This window comes from Petromyzon marinus, unplaced genomic scaffold, assembly GCF_048934315.1.
Source record: "Petromyzon marinus isolate PM22_M1 ecotype Great Lakes invasive population unplaced genomic scaffold, UKy_Petmar_22M1.pri1.0 PM_Scaffold_1, whole genome shotgun sequence".
NCBI classification, from domain to species: Eukaryota; Metazoa; Chordata; class Hyperoartia; order Petromyzontiformes; family Petromyzontidae; genus Petromyzon; species Petromyzon marinus.
The window spans coordinates 2,275,570-2,299,240 of NW_027423057.1; positions in this window are offsets into that span (position 1 = coordinate 2,275,570).

The following is a 23,671-nucleotide window of genomic DNA, read 5'->3' on the forward strand; positions in this document are numbered from 1 at the left end:
AACATCCCAGAATCCTCTCGGTTTGGGGTCAAACTGTTGTCGCTTATTAAATCCCATAAGAAACGTCGCATCGAATGAATGTGATTGAATTCTCCCCGTCTGGACGAGCGGAATTGAATGGTGCAACTGATTTTGCTGTGCTGTGAAAATTCAGATATTTGCATGACTGCTTTTGTTTTAATTTGTGAATAGCAAAAAGCATTCAACCCCATAATACATGTTGTTTTATTGGTCGCTCGTTCATTTCATCTCACATAGCTTAACCATTCATAAATTTGGATTTCTCTCGACGAGGCGAGCAGTACGATTACCACCTTGATGGGTCTCCGACGTTTCCTTCCAGAGTTATTACCAAAAAACCACAAACATCCCAGAATCCTCTCGGTTTGGGGTCAAAATGTTGTCGCTCATTAAATCCCATAAGAAACGTCGCATCGAATGAATGTGATTGAATTTTCCCCGTCTGGACGAGCGGAATTGAATGGTGCAACTGATTTTGCTGTGCTGTGAAAATTCAGATATTTGCATGACTGCTTTTATTTTATTTTGTGAATAGGAAAAAGCATTCATCCCCATAATACATGCTGTTTTATTGGTCGCTCGTCCATTTCATATCCCATAGCTTAACCATTCATATATTTGGATTCCTCTCGACGAGGCGAGCAGTACGAGTACCACCTTGATGGGTCTGTGACGTTTCCTTCCAGAGTTATTACCAAAAAAACACAAACATCCCAGAATCCTCTCGGTTTGGGGTCAAAATGTTGTCGCTCATTAAATCCCATAAGAAACGTCGCATCGAATGAATGTGATTGAATTCTCCCCGTCTGGACGAGCGGAATTGAATGGTGCAACTGATTTTGCTGTGCTGTGAAAATTCAGATATTTGCATGACTGCTTTTGTTTTATTTTGTGAATAGCAAAAAGCATTCAACCCCATAATACATGTTGTTTTATTGGTCGCTCGTCCATTTCATATCCCATAGCTTAACCATTCATATATATGGATTCCTCTCGACGAGGCGAGCAGTACGAGTACCACCTTGATGGGTCTGCGACGTTTCCTTCCAGAGTTATTACCAAAAAACCACAAACATCCCAGAATCCTCTCGGTTTGGGGTCAAAATGTTGTCGCTCATTAAATCCCACAAGAAACGTCGCATCGAATGAATGTGATTGAATTCTCCCCGTCTGGACGAGCGGAATTGAATGGTGCAACTGATTTTGCTGTGCTGTGAAAATTCAGATATTTGCATGACTTCTTTTGTTTTATTTTGTGAATAGCAAAAAGCATTCAACCCCATAATGCATGTTGTTTTATTGGTCGCTCGTCCATTTCATATCCCATAGCTTAAGCATTCATATATTTGGATTCCTCTCGACGAGGCGAGCAGTACGAGTACCACCTTGATGGGTCTGCGACGTTTCCTTCCAGAGTTATTACCAAAAAACCACAAACATCCCAGAATCCTCTCGGTTTGGGGTCAAAATGTTGTCGCTTATTAAATCCCATAGGAAACGTCGCATCGAATGAATGTGATTGAATTCTCCCCGTCTGGACGAGCGGAATTGAATGGTGCAACTGATTTTGCTGTGCTGTGAAAATTCAGATATTTGCATGACTGCTTTTGTTTTATTTTGTGAATGGCAAAAAGCATTCAACCCCATAATACATGTTGTTTTATTAGTCGCTCGTCCATTTCATATCCCATAGCTGAACCACTCATATATTTGGATTCCGCTCGACGATGCGAGCAGTACGAGTACCACCTTGATGGGTCTGCGACGTTTCCTTCCAGAGTTATTACCAAAAACCACAAACATCCCAGAATCCTTTCGGTTTGGGGTCAAACTGTTGTCGCTTATTAAATCCCATAAGAAACGTCGCATCGAATGAATGTGATTGAATTCTCCCCGTCTGGACGAGCGGAATTGAATGGTGCAACTGATTTTGCTGTGCTGTGAAAATTCAGATATTTGCATGACTGCTTTTGTTTTAATTTGTGAATAGCAAAAAGCATTCAACCCCATAATACATGTTGTTTTATTGGTCGCTCGTTCATTTCATCTCACATAGCTTAACCATTCATAAATTTGGATTTCTCTCGACGAGGCGAGCAGTACGATTACCACCTTGATGGGTCTCCGACGTTTCCTTCCAGAGTTATTACCAAAAAACCACAAACATCCCAGAATCCTCTCGGTTTGGGGTCAAAATGTTGTCGCTCATTAAATCCCATAAGAAACGTCGCATCGAATGAATGTGATTGAATTTTCCCCGTCTGGACGAGCGGAATTGAATGGTGCAACTGATTTTGCTGTGCTGTGAAAATTCAGATATTTGCATGACTGCTTTTATTTTATTTTGTGAATAGGAAAAAGCATTCAACCCCATAATACATGCTGTTTTATTGGTCGCTCGTCCATTTCATATCCCATAGCTTAACCATTCATATATTTGGATTCCTCTCGACGAGGCGAGCAGTACGAGTACCACCTTGATGGGTCTGTGACGTTTCCTTCCAGAGTTATTACCAAAAAAACACAAACATCCCAGAATCCTCTCGGTTTGGGGTCAAAATGTTGTCGCTCATTAAATCCCACAAGAAACGTCGCATCGAATGAATGTGATTGAATTCTCCCCGTCTGGACGAGCGGAATTGAATGGTGCAACTGATTTTGCTGTGCTGTGAAAATTCAGATATTTGCATGACTGCTTTTGTTTTATTTTGTGAATAGCAAAAAGCATTCAACCCCATAATACATGTTGTTTTATTGGTCGCTCGTCCATTTCATATCCCATAGCTTAAGCATTCATGTATTTGGATTCCTCTCGACGAGGCGAGCAGTACGAGTACCACCTTGATGGGTCTGCGACGTTTCCTTCCAGAGTTATTACCAAAAAACCACAAACATCCCAGAATCCTCTCGGTTTGGGGTCAAAATGTTGTCGCTCATTAAATCCCATAAGAAACGTCGCATCGAATGAATGTGATTGAATTCTCCCCGTCTGGACGAGCGGAATTGAATGGTGCAACTGATTTTGCTGTGCTGTGAAAATTCAGATATTTGCATGACTGCTTTTGTTTTATTTTGTGAATAGCAAAAAGCATTCAACCCCATAATACATGTTGTTTTATTGGTCGCTCGTCCATTTCATATCCCATAGCTTAACCATTCATATATTTGGATTCCTCTCGACGAGGCGAGCAGTACGAGTACCACCTTGATGGGTCTGCGACGTTTCCTTCCAGAGTTATTACCAAAAAACCACAAACATCCCAGAATCCTCTCGGTTTGGGGTCAAAATGTTGTCGCTCATTAAATCCCACAAGAAACGTCGCATCGAATGAATGTGATTGAATTCTCCCCGTCTGGACGAGCGGAATTGAATGGTGCAACTGATTTTGCTGTGCTGTGAAAATTCAGATATTTGCATGACTTCTTTTGTTTTATTTTGTGAATAGCAAAAAGCATTCAACCCCATAATGCATGTTGTTTTATTGGTCGCTCGTCCATTTCATATCCCATAGCTTAAGCATTCATATATTTGGATTCCTCTCGACGAGGCGAGCAGTACGAGTACCACCTTGATGGGTCTGCGACGTTTCCTTCCAGAGTTATTACCAAAAAACCACAAACATCCCAGAATCCTCTCGGTTTGGGGTCAAAATGTTGTCGCTTATTAAATCCCATAGGAAACGTCGCATCGAATGAATGTGATTGAATTCTCCCCGTCTGGACGAGCGGAATTGAATGGTGCAACTGATTTTGCTGTGCTGTGAAAATTCAGATATTTGCATGACTGCTTTTGTTTTATTTTGTGAATGGCAAAAAGCATTCAACCCCATAATACATGTTGTTTTATTAGTCGCTCGTCCATTTCATATCCCATAGCTTAACCATTCATATATTTGGATTCCTCTCGACGAGGCGAGCAGTACGAGTACCACCTTGATGGGTCTGTGACGTTTCCTTCCAGAGTTATTACCAAAAAAACACAAACATCCCAGAATCCTCTCGGTTTGGGGTCAAAATGTTGTCGCTCATTAAATCCCACAAGAAACGTCGCATCGAATGAATGTGATTGAATTCTCCCCGTCTGGACGAGCGGAATTGAATGGTGCAACTGATTTAGCTGTGCTGTGAAAATTCAGATATTTGCATGACTTCTTTTGTTTTATTTTGTGAATAGCAAAAAGCATTCAACCCCATAATACATGTTGTTTTATTGGTCGCTCGTCCATTTCATATCCCATAGCTTAACCATTCATGTATTTGGATTCCTCTCGACGAGGCGAGCAGTACGAGTACCACCTTGATGGGTCTGCGACGTTTCCTTCCAGAGTTATTACCAAAAATCCACAAACATCCCAGAATCCTCTCGGTTTGGGGTCAAAATGTTGTCGCTCATTAAATCCCATAAGAAACGTCGCATCGAATGAATGTGATTGAATTTTCCCCGTCTGGACGAGCGGAATTGAATGGTGCAACTGATTTTGCTGTGCTGTGAAAATTCAGATATTTGCATGACTGCTTTTATTTTATTTTGTGAATAGGAAAAAGCATTCAACCCCATAATACATGCTGTTTTATTGGTCGCTCGTCCATTTCATATCCCATAGTTTAACCATTCATATATTTGGATTCCTCTCGACGAGGCGAGCAGTACGAGTACCACCTTGATGGGTCTGTGACGTTTCCTTCCAGAGTTATTACCAAAAAAACACAAACATCGCAGAATCCTCTCGGTTTGGGGTCAAAATGTTGTCGCTCATTAAATCCCATAAGAAACGTCGCATCGAATGAATGTGATTGAATTCTCCCCGTCTGGACGAGCGGAATTTAATGGTGCAACTGATTTTGCTGTGCTGTGAAAATTCAGATATTTGCATGACTGCTTTTGTTTTATTTTGTGAATAGCAAAAAGCATTCAACCCCATAATACATGTTGTTTTATTGGTCGCTCGTCCATTTCATATCCCATAGCTTAACCATTCATATATTTGGATTCCTCTCGAAGAGGCGAGCAGTACGAGTACCACCTTGATTGGTCTGCGACGTTTCCTTCCAGAGTTATTACCAAAAAACCACAAACATCCCAGAATCCTCTCGGTTTGGGGTCAAAATGTTGTCGCTCATTAAATCCCACAAGAAACGTCGCATCGAATGAAAGTGATTGAATTCTCCCCGTCTGGACGAGCGGAATTGAATGGTGCAACTGATTTAGCTGTGCTGTGAAAATTCAGATATTTGCATGACTTCTTTTGTTTAATTTTGTGAATAGCAAAAAGCATTCAACCCCATAATACATGTTGTTTTATTGGTCGCTCGTCCATTTCATATCCCATAGCTTAAGCATTCATGTATTTGGATTCCTCTCGACGAGGCGAGCAGTACGAGTACCACCTTGATGGGTCTGCGACGTTTCCTTCCAGAGTTATTACCAAAAAACCACAAACATCCCAGAATCCTCTCGGTTTGGGGTCAAAATGTTGTCGCTTATTAAATCCCATAGGAAACGTCGCATCGAATAAATGTGATTGAATTCTCCCCGTCTGGACGAGCGGAATTGAATGGTGCAACTGATTTTGCTGTGCTGTGAAAATTCAGATATTTGCATGACTGCTTTTGTTTTATTTTGTGAATAGCAAAAAGCATTCAACCCCATAATACATGTTGTTTTATTGGTCGCTCGTCCATTTCATATCCCATAGCTTAACCATTCATATATTTGGATTCCTCTCGACGAGGCGAGCAGTACGAGTACCACCTTGATGGGTCTGCGACGTTTCCTTCCAGAGTTATTACCAAAAAACCACAAACATCCCAGAATCCTCTCGGTTTGGGGTCAAAATGTTGTCGCCCATTAAATCCCACAAGAAACGTCGCATCGAATGAATGTGATTGAATTCTCCCCGTCTGGACGAGCGGAATTGAATGGTGCAACTGATTTTGCTGTGCTGTGAAAATTCAGATATTTGCATGACTTCTTTTGTTTTATTTTGTGAATAGCAAAAAGCATTCAACCCCATAATGCATGTTGTTTTATTGGTCGCTCGTCCATTTCATATCCCATAGCTTAAGCATTCATATATTTGGATTCCTCTCGACGAGGCGAGCAGTACGAGTACCACCTTGATGGGTCTGCGACGTTTCCTTCCAGAGTTATTACCAAAAAACCACAAACATCCCAGAATCCTCTCGGTTTGGGGTCAAAATGTTGTCGCTTATTAAATCCCATAGGAAACGTCGCATCGAATGAATGTGATTGAATTCTCCCCGTCTGGACGAGCGGAATTGAATGGTGCAACTGATTTTGCTGTGCTGTGAAAATTCAGATATTTGCATGACTGCTTTTGTTTTATTTTGTGAATGGCAAAAAGCATTCAACCCCATAATACATGTTGTTTTATTAGTCGCTCGTCCATTTCATATCCCATAGCTGAACCACTCATATATTTGGATTCCGCTCGACGATGCGAGCAGTACGAGTACCACCTTGATGGGTCTGCGACGTTTCCTTCCAGAGTTATTACCAAAAACCACAAACATCCCAGAATCCTTTCGGTTTGGGGTCAAACTGTTGTCGCTTATTAAATCCCATAAGAAACGTCGCATCGAATGAATGTGATTGAATTCTCCCCGTCTGGACGAGCGGAATTGAATGGTGCAACTGATTTTGCTGTGCTGTGAAAATTCAGATATTTGCATGACTGCTTTTGTTTTAATTTGTGAATAGCAAAAAGCATTCAACCCCATAATACATGTTGTTTTATTGGTCGCTCGTTCATTTCATCTCACATAGCTTAACCATTCATAAATTTGGATTTCTCTCGACGAGGCGAGCAGTACGATTACCACCTTGATGGGTCTCCGACGTTTCCTTCCAGAGTTATTACCAAAAAACCACAAACATCCCAGAATCCTCTCGGTTTGGGGTCAAAATGTTGTCGCTCATTAAATCCCATAAGAAACGTCGCATCGAATGAATGTGATTGAATTTTCCCCGTCTGGACGAGCGGAATTGAATGGTGCAACTGATTTTGCTGTGCTGTGAAAATTCAGATATTTGCATGACTGCTTTTATTTTATTTTGTGAATAGGAAAAAGCATTCAACCCCATAATACATGCTGTTTTATTGGTCGCTCGTCCATTTCATATCCCATAGCTTAACCATTCATATATTTGGATTCCTCTCGACGAGGCGAGCAGTACGAGTACCACCTTGATGGGTCTGTGACGTTTCCTTCCAGAGTTATTACCAAAAAAACACAAACATCCCAGAATCCTCTCGGTTTGGGGTCAAAATGTTGTCGCTCATTAAATCCCACAAGAAACGTCGCATCGAATGAATGTGATTGAATTCTCCCCGTCTGGACGAGCGGAATTGAATGGTGCAACTGATTTAGCTGTGCTGTGAAAATTCAGATATTTGCATGACTTCTTTTGTTTTATTTTGTGAATAGCAAAAAGCATTCAACCCCATAATACATGTTGTTTTATTGGTCGCTCGTCCATTTCATATCCCATAGCTTAAGCATTCATGTATTTGGATTCCTCTCGACGAGGCGAGCAGTACGAGTACCACCTTGATGGGTCTGCGACGTTTCCTTCCAGAGTTATTACCAAAAATCCACAAACATCCCAGAATCCTCTCGGTTTGGGGTCAAAATGTTGTCGCTTATTAAATCCCATAGGAAATGTCGCATCGAATAAATGTGATTGAATTCTCCCCGTCTGGACGAGCGGAATTGAATGGTGCAACTGATTTTGCTGTGCTGTGAAAATTCAGATATTTGCATGACTGCTTTTGTTTTATTTTGTGAATAGCAAAAAGCATTCAACCCCATAATACATGTTGTTTTATTGGTCGCTCGTCCATTTCATATCCCATAGCTTAAGCATTCATGTATTTGGATTCCTCTCGACGAGGCGAGCAGTACGAGTACCACCTTGATGGGTCTGCGACGTTTCCTTCCAGAGTTATTACCAAAAAACCACAAACATCCCAGAATCCTCTCGGTTTGGGGTCAAAATGTTGTCGCTCATTAAATCCCATAAGAAACGTCGCATCGAATGAATGTGATTGAATTTTCCCCGTCTGGACGAGCGGAATTGAATGGTGCAACTGATTTTGCTGTGCTGTGAAAATTCAGATATTTGCATGACTGCTTTTATTTTATTTTGTGAATAGGAAAAAGCATTCAACCCCATAATACATGCTGTTTTATTGGTCGCTCGTCCATTTCATATCCCATAGCTTAACCATTCATATATTTGGATTCCTCTCGACGAGGCGAGCAGTACGAGTACCACCTTGATGGGTCTGTGACGTTTCCTTCCAGAGTTATTACCAAAAAAACACAAACATCCCAGAATCCTCTCGGTTTGGGGTCAAAATGTTGTCGCTCATTAAATCCCATAAGAAACGTCGCATCGAATGAATGTGATTGAATTCTCCCCGTCTGGACGAGCGGAATTGAATGGTGCAACTGATTTTGCTGTGCTGTGAAAATTCAGATATTTGCATGACTGCTTTTGTTTTATTTTGTGAATAGCAAAAAGCATTCAACCCCATAATACATGTTGTTTTATTGGTCGCTCGTCCATTTCATATCCCATAGCTTAACCATTCATATATTTGGATTCCTCTCGAAGAGGCGAGCAGTACGAGTACCACCTTGATGGGTCTGCGACGTTTCCTTCCAGAGTTATTACCAAAAAACCACAAACATCCCAGAATCCTCTCGGTTTGGGGTCAAAATGTTGTCGCTCATTAAATCCCACAAGAAACGTCGCATCGAATGAAAGTGATTGAATTCTCCCCGTCTGGACGAGCGGAATTGAATGGTGCAACTGATTTAGCTGTGCTGTGAAAATTCAGATATTTGCATGACTTCTTTTGTTTAATTTTGTGAATAGCAAAAAGCATTCAACCCCATAATACATGTTGTTTTATTGGTCGCTCGTCCATTTCATATCCCATAGCTTAAGCATTCATGTATTTGGATTCCTCTCGACGAGGCGAGCAGTACGAGTACCACCTTGATGGGTCTGCGACGTTTCCTTCCAGAGTTATTACCAAAAAACCACAAACATCCCAGAATCCTCTCGGTTTGGGGTCAAAATGTTGTCGCTTATTAAATCCCATAGGAAACGTCGCATCGAATAAATGTGATTGAATTCTCCCCGTCTGGACGAGCGGAATTGAATGGTGCAACTGATTTTGCTGTGCTGTGAAAATTCAGATATTTGCATGACTGCTTTTGTTTTATTTTGTGAATAGCAAAAAGCATTCAACCCCATAATACATGTTGTTTTATTGGTCGCTCGTCCATTTCATATCCCATAGCTTAAGCATTCATGTATTTGGATTCCTCTCGACGAGGCGAGCAGTACGAGTACCACCTTGATGGGTCTGCGACGTTTCCTTCCAGAGTTATTACCAAAAAACCACAAACATCCCAGAATCCTCTCGGTTTGGGGTCAAAATGTTGTCGCTTATTAAATCCCATAGGAAATGTCGCATCGAATAAATGTGATTGAATTCTCCCCGTCTGGACGAGCGGAATTGAATGGTGCAACTGATTTTGCTGTGCTGTGAAAATTCAGATATTTGCATGACTGCTTTTGTTTTATTTTGTGAATAGCAAAAAGCATTCAACCCCATAATACATGTTGTTTTATTGGTCGCTCGTCCATTTCATATCCCATAGCTTAAGCATTCATGTATTTGGATTCCTCTCGACGAGGCGAGCAGTACGAGTACCACCTTGATGGGTCTGCGACGTTTCCTTCCAGAGTTATTACCAAAAAACCACAAACATCCCAGAATCCTCTCGGTTTGGGGTCAAAATGTTGTCGCTCATTAAATCCCATAAGAAACGTCGCATCGAATGAATGTGATTGAATTCTCCCCGTCTGGACGAGCGGAATTGAATGGTGCAACTGATTTTGCTGTGCTGTGAAAATTCAGATATTTGCATGACTGCTTTTGTTTTATTTTGTGAATAGCAAAAAGCATTCAACCCCATAATACATGTTGTTTTATTGGTCGCTCGTCCATTTCATATCCCATAGCTTAACCATTCATATATTTGGATTCCTCTCGACGAGGCGAGCAGTACGAGTACCACCTTGATGGGTCTGCGACGTTTCCTTCCAGAGTTATTACCAAAAAACCACAAACATCCCAGAATCCTCTCGGTTTGGGGTCAAAATGTTGTCGCTCATTAAATCCCACAAGAAACGTCGCATCGAATGAATGTGATTGAATTCTCCCCGTCTGGACGAGCGGAATTGAATGGTGCAACTGATTTTGCTGTGCTGTGAAAATTCAGATATTTGCATGACTTCTTTTGTTTTATTTTGTGAATAGCAAAAAGCATTCAACCCCATAATGCATGTTGTTTTATTGGTCGCTCGTCCATTTCATATCCCATAGCTTAAGCATTCATATATTTGGATTCCTCTCGACGAGGCGAGCAGTACGAGTACCACCTTGATGGGTCTGCGACGTTTCCTTCCAGAGTTATTACCAAAAAACCACAAACATCCCAGAATCCTCTCGGTTTGGGGTCAAAATGTTGTCGCTTATTAAATCCCATAGTAAACGTCGCATCGAATGAATGTGATTGAATTCTCCCCGTCTGGACGAGCGGAATTGAATGGTGCAACTGATTTTGCTGTGCTGTGAAAATTCAGATATTTGCATGACTGCTTTTGTTTTATTTTGTGAATGGCAAAAAGCATTCAACCCCATAATACATGTTGTTTTATTGGTCGCTCGTCCATTTCATATCCCATAGCTGAACCACTCATATATTTGGATTCCGCTCGACGATGCGAGCAGTACGAGTACCACCTTGATGGGTCTGCGACGTTTCCTTCCAGAGTTATTACCAAAAACCACAAACATCCCAGAATCCTCTCGGTTTGGGGTCAAACTGTTGTCGCTTATTAAATCCCATAAGAAACGTCGCATCGAATGAATGTGATTGAATTCTCCCCGTCTGGACGAGCGGAATTGAATGGTGCAACTGATTTTGCTGTGCTGTGAAAATTCAGATATTTGCATGACTGCTTTTGTTTTAATTTGTGAATAGCAAAAAGCATTCAACCCCATAATACATGTTGTTTTATTGGTCGCTCGTTCATTTCATCTCACATAGCTTAACCATTCATAAATTTGGATTTCTCTCGACGAGGCGAGCAGTACGATTACCACCTTGATGGGTCTCCGACGTTTCCTTCCAGAGTTATTACCAAAAAACCACAAACATCCCAGAATCCTCTCGGTTTGGGGTCAAAATGTTGTCGCTCATTAAATCCCATAAGAAACGTCGCATCGAATGAATGTGATTGAATTTTCCCCGTCTGGACGAGCGGAATTGAATGGTGCAACTGATTTTGCTGTGCTGTGAAAATTCAGATATTTGCATGACTGCTTTTATTTTATTTTGTGAATAGGAAAAAGCATTCAACCCCATAATACATGCTGTTTTATTGGTCGCTCGTCCATTTCATATCCCATAGCTTAACCATTCATATATTTGGATTCCTCTCGACGAGGCGAGCAGTACGAGTACCACCTTGATGGGTCTGTGACGTTTCCTTCCAGAGTTATTACCAAAAAAACACAAACATCCCAGAATCCTCTCGGTTTGGGGTCAAAATGTTGTCGCTTATTAAATCCCATAGGAAACGTCGCATCGAATGAATGTGATTGAATTCTCCCCGTCTGGACGAGCGGAATTGAATGGTGCAACTGATTTTGCTGTGCTGTGAAAATTCAGATATTTGCATGACTGCTTTTGTTTTATTTTGTGAATGGCAAAAAGCATTCAACCCCATAATACATGTTGTTTTATTAGTCGCTCGTCCATTTCATATCCCATAGCTTAACCATTCATATATTTGGATTCCTCTCGACGAGGCGAGCAGTACGAGTACCACCTTGATGGGTCTGTGACGTTTCCTTCCAGAGTTATTACCAAAAAAACACAAACATCCCAGAATCCTCTCGGTTTGGGGTCAAAATGTTGTCGCTCATTAAATCCCACAAGAAACGTCGCATCGAATGAATGTGATTGAATTCTCCCCGTCTGGACGAGCGGAATTGAATGGTGCAACTGATTTAGCTGTGCTGTGAAAATTCAGATATTTGCATGACTTCTTTTGTTTTATTTTGTGAATAGCAAAAAGCATTCAACCCCATAATACATGTTGTTTTATTGGTCGCTCGTCCATTTCATATCCCATAGCTTAACCATTCATGTATTTGGATTCCTCTCGACGAGGCGAGCAGTACGAGTACCACCTTGATGGGTCTGCGACGTTTCCTTCCAGAGTTATTACCAAAAATCCACAAACATCCCAGAATCCTCTCGGTTTGGGGTCAAAATGTTGTCGCTTATTAAATCCCATAGGAAATGTCGCATCGAATAAATGTGATTGAATTCTCCCCGTCTGGACGAGCGGAATTGAATGGTGCAACTGATTTTGCTGTGCTGTGAAAATTCAGATATTTGCATGACTGCTTTTGTTTTATTTTGTGAATAGCAAAAAGCATTCAACCCCATAATACATGTTGTTTTATTGGTCGCTCGTCCATTTCATATCCCATAGCTTAAGCATTCATATATTTGGATTCCTCTCGACGAGGCGAGCAGTACGAGTACCACCTTGATGGGTCTGCGACGTTTCCTTCCAGAGTTATTACCAAAAAACCACAAACATCCCAGAATCCTCTCGGTTTGGGGTCAAAATGTTGTCGCTCATTAAATCCCATAAGAAACGTCGCATCGAATGAATGTGATTGAATTTTCCCCGTCTGGACGAGCGGAATTGAATGGTGCAACTGATTTTGCTGTGCTGTGAAAATTCAGATATTTGCATGACTGCTTTTATTTTATTTTGTGAATAGGAAAAAGCATTCAACCCCATAATACATGCTGTTTTATTGGTCGCTCGTCCATTTCATATCCCATAGTTTAACCATTCATATATTTGGATTCCTCTCGACGAGGCGAGCAGTACGAGTACCACCTTGATGGGTCTGTGACGTTTCCTTCCAGAGTTATTACCAAAAAAACACAAACATCCCAGAATCCTCTCGGTTTGGGGTCAAAATGTTGTCGCTCATTAAATCCCATAAGAAACGTCGCATCGAATGAATGTGATTGAATTCTCCCCGTCTGGACGAGCGGAATTTAATGGTGCAACTGATTTTGCTGTGCTGTGAAAATTCAGATATTTGCATGACTGCTTTTGTTTTATTTTGTGAATAGCAAAAAGCATTCAACCCCATAATACATGTTGTTTTATTGGTCGCTCGTCCATTTCATATCCCATAGCTTAACCATTCATATATTTGGATTCCTCTCGAAGAGGCGAGCAGTACGAGTACCACCTTGATTGGTCTGCGACGTTTCCTTCCAGAGTTATTACCAAAAAACCACAAACATCCCAGAATCCTCTCGGTTTGGGGTCAAAATGTTGTCGCTCATTAAATCCCACAAGAAACGTCGCATCGAATGAAAGTGATTGAATTCTCCCCGTCTGGACGAGCGGAATTGAATGGTGCAACTGATTTAGCTGTGCTGTGAAAATTCAGATATTTGCATGACTTCTTTTGTTTAATTTTGTGAATAGCAAAAAGCATTCAACCCCATAATACATGTTGTTTTATTGGTCGCTCGTCCATTTCATATCCCATAGCTTAAGCATTTATGTATTTGGATTCCTCTCGACGAGGCGAGCAGTACGAGTACCACCTTGATGGGTCTGCGACGTTTCCTTCCAGAGTTATTACCAAAAAACCACAAACATCCCAGAATCCTCTCGGTTTGGGGTCAAAATGTTGTCGCCCATTAAATCCCACAAGAAACGTCGCATCGAATGAATGTGATTGAATTCTCCCCGTCTGGACGAGCGGAATTGAATGGTGCAACTGATTTTGCTGTGCTGTGAAAATTCAGATATTTGCATGACTTCTTTTGTTTTATTTTGTGAATAGCAAAAAGCATTCAACCCCATAATGCATGTTGTTTTATTGGTCGCTCGTCCATTTCATATCCCATAGCTTAAGCATTCATATATTTGGATTCCTCTCGACGAGGCGAGCAGTACGAGTACCACCTTGATGGGTCTGCGACGTTTCCTTCCAGAGTTATTACCAAAAAACCACAAACATCCCAGAATCCTCTCGGTTTGGGGTCAAAATGTTGTCGCTTATTAAATCCCATAGGAAACGTCGCATCGAATGAATGTGATTGAATTCTCCCCGTCTGGACGAGCGGAATTGAATGGTGCAACTGATTTTGCTGTGCTGTGAAAATTCAGATATTTGCATGACTGCTTTTGTTTTATTTTGTGAATGGCAAAAAGCATTCAACCCCATAATACATGTTGTTTTATTAGTCGCTCGTCCATTTCATATCCCATAGCTGAACCACTCATATATTTGGATTCCGCTCGACGATGCGAGCAGTACGAGTACCACCTTGATGGGTCTGCGACGTTTCCTTCCAGAGTTATTACCAAAAACCACAAACATCCCAGAATCCTTTCGGTTTGGGGTCAAACTGTTGTCGCTTATTAAATCCCATAAGAAACGTCGCATCGAATGAATGTGATTGAATTCTCCCCGTCTGGACGAGCGGAATTGAATGGTGCAACTGATTTTGCTGTGCTGTGAAAATTCAGATATTTGCATGACTGCTTTTGTTTTAATTTGTGAATAGCAAAAAGCATTCAACCCCATAATACATGTTGTTTTATTGGTCGCTCGTTCATTTCATCTCACATAGCTTAACCATTCATAAATTTGGATTTCTCTCGACGAGGCGAGCAGTACGATTACCACCTTGATGGGTCTCCGACGTTTCCTTCCAGAGTTATTACCAAAAAACCACAAACATCCCAGAATCCTCTCGGTTTGGGGTCAAAATGTTGTCGCTCATTAAATCCCATAAGAAACGTCGCATCGAATGAATGTGATTGAATTTTCCCCGTCTGGACGAGCGGAATTGAATGGTGCAACTGATTTTGCTGTGCTGTGAAAATTCAGATATTTGCATGACTGCTTTTATTTTATTTTGTGAATAGGAAAAAGCATTCAACCCCATAATACATGCTGTTTTATTGGTCGCTCGTCCATTTCATATCCCATAGCTTAACCATTCATATATTTGGATTCCTCTCGACGAGGCGAGCAGTACGAGTACCACCTTGATGGGTCTGTGACGTTTCCTTCCAGAGTTATTACCAAAAAAACACAAACATCCCAGAATCCTCTCGGTTTGGGGTCAAAATGTTGTCGCTCATTAAATCCCACAAGAAACGTCGCATCGAATGAATGTGATTGAATTCTCCCCGTCTGGACGAGCGGAATTGAATGGTGCAACTGATTTAGCTGTGCTGTGAAAATTCAGATATTTGCATGACTTCTTTTGTTTTATTTTGTGAATAGCAAAAAGCATTCAACCCCATAATACATGTTGTTTTATTGGTCGCTCGTCCATTTCATATCCCATAGCTTAAGCATTCATGTATTTGGATTCCTCTCGACGAGGCGAGCAGTACGAGTACCACCTTGATGGGTCTGCGACGTTTCCTTCCAGAGTTATTACCAAAAATCCACAAACATCCCAGAATCCTCTCGGTTTGGGGTCAAAATGTTGTCGCTTATTAAATCCCATAGGAAATGTCGCATCGAATAAATGTGATTGAATTCTCCCCGTCTGGACGAGCGGAATTGAATGGTGCAACTGATTTTGCTGTGCTGTGAAAATTCAGATATTTGCATGACTGCTTTTGTTTTATTTTGTGAATAGCAAAAAGCATTCAACCCCATAATACATGTTGTTTTATTGGTCGCTCGTCCATTTCATATCCCATAGCTTAAGCATTCATGTATTTGGATTCCTCTCGACGAGGCGAGCAGTACGAGTACCACCTTGATGGGTCTGCGACGTTTCCTTCCAGAGTTATTACCAAAAAACCACAAACATCCCAGAATCCTCTCGGTTTGGGGTCAAAATGTTGTCGCTCATTAAATCCCATAAGAAACGTCGCATCGAATGAATGTGATTGAATTTTCCCCGTCTGGACGAGCGGAATTGAATGGTGCAACTGATTTTGCTGTGCTGTGAAAATTCAGATATTTGCATGACTGCTTTTATTTTATTTTGTGAATAGGAAAAAGCATTCAACCCCATAATACATGCTGTTTTATTGGTCGCTCGTCCATTTCATATCCCATAGCTTAACCATTCATATATTTGGATTCCTCTCGACGAGGCGAGCAGTACGAGTACCACCTTGATGGGTCTGTGACGTTTCCTTCCAGAGTTATTACCAAAAAAACACAAACATCCCAGAATCCTCTCGGTTTGGGGTCAAAATGTTGTCGCTCATTAAATCCCATAAGAAACGTCGCATCGAATGAATGTGATTGAATTCTCCCCGTCTGGACGAGCGGAATTGAATGGTGCAACTGATTTTGCTGTGCTGTGAAAATTCAGATATTTGCATGACTGCTTTTGTTTTATTTTGTGAATAGCAAAAAGCATTCAACCCCATAATACATGTTGTTTTATTGGTCGCTCGTCCATTTCATATCCCATAGCTTAACCATTCATATATTTGGATTCCTCTCGAAGAGGCGAGCAGTACGAGTACCACCTTGATGGGTCTGCGACGTTTCCTTCCAGAGTTATTACCAAAAAACCACAAACATCCCAGAATCCTCTCGGTTTGGGGTCAAAATGTTGTCGCTCATTAAATCCCACAAGAAACGTCGCATCGAATGAAAGTGATTGAATTCTCCCCGTCTGGACGAGCGGAATTGAATGGTGCAACTGATTTAGCTGTGCTGTGAAAATTCAGATATTTGCATGACTTCTTTTGTTTAATTTTGTGAATAGCAAAAAGCATTCAACCCCATAATACATGTTGTTTTATTGGTCGCTCGTCCATTTCATATCCCATAGCTTAAGCATTCATGTATTTGGATTCCTCTCGACGAGGCGAGCAGTACGAGTACCACCTTGATGGGTCTGCGACGTTTCCTTCCAGAGTTATTACCAAAAAACCACAAACATCCCAGAATCCTCTCGGTTTGGGGTCAAAATGTTGTCGCTTATTAAATCCCATAGGAAACGTCGCATCGAATAAATGTGATTGAATTCTCCCCGTCTGGACGAGCGGAATTGAATGGTGCAACTGATTTTGCTGTGCTGTGAAAATTCAGATATTTGCATGACTGCTTTTGTTTTATTTTGTGAATAGCAAAAAGCATTCAACCCCATAATACATGTTGTTTTATTGGTCGCTCGTCCATTTCATATCCCATAGCTTAAGCATTCATGTATTTGGATTCCTCTCGACGAGGCGAGCAGTACGAGTACCACCTTGATGGGTCTGCGACGTTTCCTTCCAGAGTTATTACCAAAAAACCACAAACATCCCAGAATCCTCTCGGTTTGGGGTCAAAATGTTGTCGCTTATTAAATCCCATAGGAAATGTCGCATCGAATAAATGATGATTGAATTCTCCCCGTCTGGACGAGCGGAATTGAATGGTGCAACTGATTTTGCTGTGCTGTGAAAATTCAGATATTTGCATGACTGCTTTTGTTTTATTTTGTGAATAGCAAAAAGCATTCAACCCCATAATACATGTTGTTTTATTGGTCGCTCGTCCATTTCATATCCCATAGCTTAAGCATTCATGTATTTGGATTCCTCTCGACGAGGCGAGCAGTACGAGTACCACCTTGATGGGTCTGCGACGTTTCCTTCCAGAGTTATTACCAAAAAACCACAAACATCCCAGAATCCTCTCGGTTTGGGGTCAAAATGTTGTCGCTCATTAAATCCCATAAGAAACGTCGCATCGAATGAATGTGATTGAATTCTCCCCGTCTGGACGAGCGGAATTGAATGGTGCAACTGATTTTGCTGTGCTGTGAAAATTCAGATATTTGCATGACTGCTTTTGTTTTATTTTGTGAATAGCAAAAAGCATTCAACCCCATAATACATGTTGTTTTATTGGTCGCTCGTCCATTTCATATCCCATAGCTTAACCATTCATATATTTGGATTCCTCTCGACGAGGCGAGCAGTACGAGTACCACCTTGATGGGTCTGCGACGTTTCCTTCCAGAGTTATTACCAAAAAACCACAAACATCCCAGAATCCTCTCGGTTTGGGGTCAAAATGTTGTCGCTCATTAAATCCCACAAGAAACGTCGCATCGAATGAATGTGATTGAATTCTCCCCGTCTGGACGAGCGGAATTGAATGGTGCAACTGATTTTGCTGTGCTGTGAAAATTCAGATATTTGCATGACTTCTTTTGTTTTATTTTGTGAATAGCAAAAAGCATTCAACCCCATAATGCATGTTGTTTTATTGGTCGCTCGTCCATTTCATATCCCATAGCTTAAGCATTCATATATTTGGATTCCTCTCGACGAGGCGAGCAGTACGAGTACCACCTTGATGGGTCTGCGACGTTTCCTTCCAGAGTTATTACCAAAAAACCACAAACATCCCAGAATCCTCTCGGTTTGGGGTCAAAATGTTGTCGCTTATTAAATCCCATAGTAAACGTCGCATCGAATGAATGTGATTGAATTCTCCCCGTCTGGACGAGCGGAATTGAATGGTGCAACTGATTTTGCTGTGCTGTGAAAATTCAGATATTTGCATGACTGCTTTTGTTTTATTTTGTGAATGGCAAAAAGCATTCAACCCCATAATACATGTTGTTTTATTGGTCGCTCGTCCATTTCATATCCCATAGCTGAACCACTCATATATTTGGATTCCGCTCGACGATGCGAGCAGTACGAGTACCACCTTGATGGGTCTGCGACGTTTCCTTCCAGAGTTATTACCAAAAACCACAAACATCCCAGAATCCTCTCGGTTTGGGGTCAAACTGTTGTCGCTTATTAAATCCCATAAGAAACGTCGCATCGAATGAATGTGATTGAATTCTCCCCGTCTGGACGAGCGGAATTGAATGGTGCAACTGATTTTGCTGTGCTGTGAAAATTCAGATATTTGCATGACTGCTTTTGTTTTAATTTGTGAATAGCAAAAAGCATTCAACCCCATAATACATGTTGTTTTATTGGTCGCTCGTTCATTTCATCTCACATAGCTTAACCATTCATAAATTTGGATTTCTCTCGACGAGGCGAGCAGTACGATTACCACCTTGATGGGTCTCCGACGTTTCCTTCCAGAGTTATTACCAAAAAACCACAAACATCCCAGAATCCTCTCGGTTTGGGGTCAAAATGTTGTCGCTCATTAAATCCCATAAGAAACGTCGCATCGAATGAATGTGATTGAATTTTCCCCGTCTGGACGAGCGGAATTGAATGGTGCAACTGATTTTGCTGTGCTGTGAAAATTCAGATATTTGCATGACTGCTTTTATTTTATTTTGTGAATAGGAAAAAGCATTCAACCCCATAATACATGCTGTTTTATTGGTCGCTCGTCCATTTCATATCCCATAGCTTAACCATTCATATATTTGGATTCCTCTCGACGAGGCGAGCAGTACGAGTACCACCTTGATGGGTCTGTGACGTTTCCTTCCAGAGTTATTACCAAAAACCACAAACATCCCAGAATCCTCTCGGTTTGGGGTCAAACTGTTGTCGCTTATTAAATCCCATAAGAAACGTCGCATCGAATGAATGTGATTGAATTCTCCCCGTCTGGACGAGCGGAATTGAATGGTGCAACTGATTTTGCTGTGCTGTGAAAATTCAGATATTTGCATGACTGCTTTTGTTTTAATTTGTGAATAGCAAAAAGCATTCAACCCCATAATACATGTTGTTTTATTGGTCGCTCGTTCATTTCATCTCACATAGCTTAACCATTCATAAATTTGGATTTCTCTCGACGAGGCGAGCAGTACGATTACCACCTTGATGGGTCTCCGACGTTTCCTTCCAGAGTTATTACCAAAAAACCACAAACATCCCAGAATCCTCTCGGTTTGGGGTCAAAATGTTGTCGCTCATTAAATCCCATAAGAAACGTCGCATCGAATGAATGTGATTGAATTTTCCCCGTCTGGACGAGCGGAATTGAATGGTGCAACTGATTTTGCTGTGCTGTGAAAATTCAGATATTTGCATGACTGCTTTTATTTTATTTTGTGAATAGGAAAAAGCATTCAACCCCATAATACATGCTGTTTTATTGGTCGCTCGTCCATTTCATAGCCCATAGCTTAACCATTCATATATTTGGATTCCTCTCGACGAGGCGAGCAGTACGAGTACCACCTTGATGGGTCTGTGACGTTTCCTTCCAGAGTTATTACCAAAAAAACACAAACATCCCAGAATCCTCTCGGTTTGGGGTCAAAATGTTGTCGCTCATTAAATCCCACAAGAAACGTCGCATCGAATGAATGTGATTGAATTCTCCCCGTCTGGACGAGCAGAATTGAATGGTGCAACTGATTTAGCTGTGCTGTGAAAATTCAGATATTTGCATGACTTCTTTTGTTTTATTTTGTGAATAGCAAAAAGCATTCAACCCCATAATACATGTTGTTTTATTGGTCGCTCGTCCATTTCATATCCCATAGCTTAAGCATTCATGTATTTGGATTCCTCTCGACGAGGCGAGCAGTACGAGTACCACCTTGATGGGTCTGCGACGTTTCCTTCCAGAGTTATTACCAAAAAACCACAAACATCCCAGAATCCTCTCGGTTTGGGGTCAAAATGTTGTCGCTTATTAAATCCCATAGGAAACGTCGCATCGAATGAATGTGATTGAATTCTCCCCGTCTGGACGAGCGGAATTGAATGGTGCAACTGATTTTGCTGTGCTGTGAAAATTCAGATATTTGCATGACTGCTTTTGTTTTATTTTGTGAATGGCAAAAAGCATTCAACCCCATAATACATGTTGTTTTATTAGTCGCTCGTCCATTTCATATCCCATAGCTGAACCACTCATATATTTGGATTCCGCTCGACGATGCGAGCAGTACGAGTACCACCTTGATGGGTCTGCGACGTTTCCTTCCAGAGTTATTACCAAAAACCACAAACATCCCAGAATCCTTTCGGTTTGGGGTCAAACTGTTGTCGCTTATTAAATCCCATAAGAAACGTCGCATCGAATGAATGTGATTGAATTCTCCCCGTCTGGACGAGCGGAATTGAATGGTGCAACTGATTTTGCTGTGCTGTGAAAATTCAGATATTTGCATGACTGCTTTTGTTTTAATTTGTGAATAGCAAAAAGCATTCAACCCCATAATACATGTTGTTTTATTGGTCGCTCGTTCATTTCATCTCACATAGCTTAACCATTCATAAATTTGGATTTCTCTCGACGAGGCGAGCAGTACGATTACCACCTTGATGGGTCTCCGACGTTTCCTTCCAGAGTTATTACCAAAAAACCACAAACATCCCAGAATCCTCTCGGTTTGGGGTCAAAATGTTGTCGCTCATTAAATCCCATAAGAAACGTCGCATCGAATGAATGTGATTGAATTTTCCCCGTCTGGACGAGCGGAATTGAATGGTGCAACTGATTTTGCTGTGCTGTGAAAATTCAGATATTTGCATGACTGCTTTTATTTTATTTTGTGAATAGGAAAAAGCATTCAACCCCATAATACATGCTGTTTTATTGGTCGCTCGTCCATTTCATATCCCATAGCTTAACCATTCATATATTTGGATTCCTCTCGACGAGGCGAGCAGTACGAGTACCACCTTGATGGGTCTGTGACGTTTCCTTCCAGAGTTATTACCAAAAAAACACAAACATCCCAGAATCCTCTCGGTTTGGGGTCAAAATGTTGTCGCTCATTAAATCCCACAAGAAACGTCGCATCGAATGAATGTGATTGAATTCTCCCCGTCTGGACGAGCGGAATTGAATGGTGCAACTGATTTAGCTGTGCTGTGAAAATTCAGATATTTGCATGACTTCTTTTGTTTTATTTTGTGAATAGCAAAAAGCATTCAACCCCATAATACATGTTGTTTTATTGGTCGCTCGTCCATTTCATATCCCATAGCTTAAGCATTCATGTATTTGGATTCCTCTCGATGAGGCGAGCAGTACGAGTACCACCTTGATGGGTCTGCGACGTTTCCTTCCAGAGTTATTACCAAAAATCCACAAACATCCCAGAATCCTCTCGGTTTGGGGTCAAAATGTTGTCGCTTATTAAATCCCATAGGAAATGTCGCATCGAATAAATGTGATTGAATTCTCCCCGTCTGGACGAGCGGAATTGAATGGTGCAACTGATTTTGCTGTGCTGTGAAAATTCAGATATTTGCATGACTGCTTTTGTTTTATTTTGTGAATAGCAAAAAGCATTCAACCCCATAATACATGTTGTTTTATTGGTCGCTCGTCCATTTCATATCCCATAGCTTAAGCATTCATGTATTTGGATTCCTCTCGACGAGGCGAGCAGTACGAGTACCACCTTGATGGGTCTGCGACGTTTCCTTCCAGAGTTATTACCAAAAAACCACAAACATCCCAGAATCCTCTCGGTTTGGGGTCAAAATGTTGTCGCTCATTAAATCCCATAAGAAACGTCGCATCGAATGAATGTGATTGAATTTTCCCCGTCTGGACGAGCGGAATTGAATGGTGCAACTGATTTTGCTGTGCTGTGAAAATTCAGATATTTGCATGACTGCTTTTATTTTATTTTGTGAATAGGAAAAAGCATTCAACCCCATAATACATGCTGTTTTATTGGTCGCTCGTCCATTTCATATCCCATAGCTTAACCATTCATATATTTGGATTCCTCTCGACGAGGCGAGCAGTACGAGTACCACCTTGATGGGTCTGTGACGTTTCCTTCCAGAGTTATTACCAAAAAAACACAAACATCCCAGAATCCTCTCGGTTTGGGGTCAAAATGTTGTCGCTCATTAAATCCCATAAGAAACGTCGCATCGAATGAATGTGATTGAATTCTCCCCGTCTGGACGAGCGGAATTGAATGGTGCAACTGATTTTGCTGTGCTGTGAAAATTCAGATATTTGCATGACTGCTTTTGTTTTATTTTGTGAATAGCAAAAAGCATTCAACCCCATAATACATGTTGTTTTATTGGTCGCTCGTCCATTTCATATCCCATAGCTTAACCATTCATATATTTGGATTCCTCTCGAAGAGGCGAGCAGTACGAGTACCACCTTGATGGGTCTGCGACGTTTCCTTCCAGAGTTATTACCAAAAAACCACAAACATCCCAGAATCCTCTCGGTTTGGGGTCAAAATGTTGTCGCTCATTAAATCCCACAAGAAACGTCGCATCGAATGAAAGTGATTGAATTCTCCCCGTCTGGACGAGCGGAATTGAATGGTGCAACTGATTTAGCTGTGCTGTGAAAATTCAGATATTTGCATGACTTCTTTTGTTTAATTTTGTGAATAGCAAAAAGCATTCAACCCCATAATACATGTTGTTTTATTGGTCGCTCGTCCATTTCATATCCCATAGCTTAAGCATTCATGTATTTGGATTCCTCTCGACGAGGCGAGCAGTACGAGTACCACCTTGATGGGTCTGCGACGTTTCCTTCCAGAGTTATTACCAAAAAACCACAAACATCCCAGAATCCTC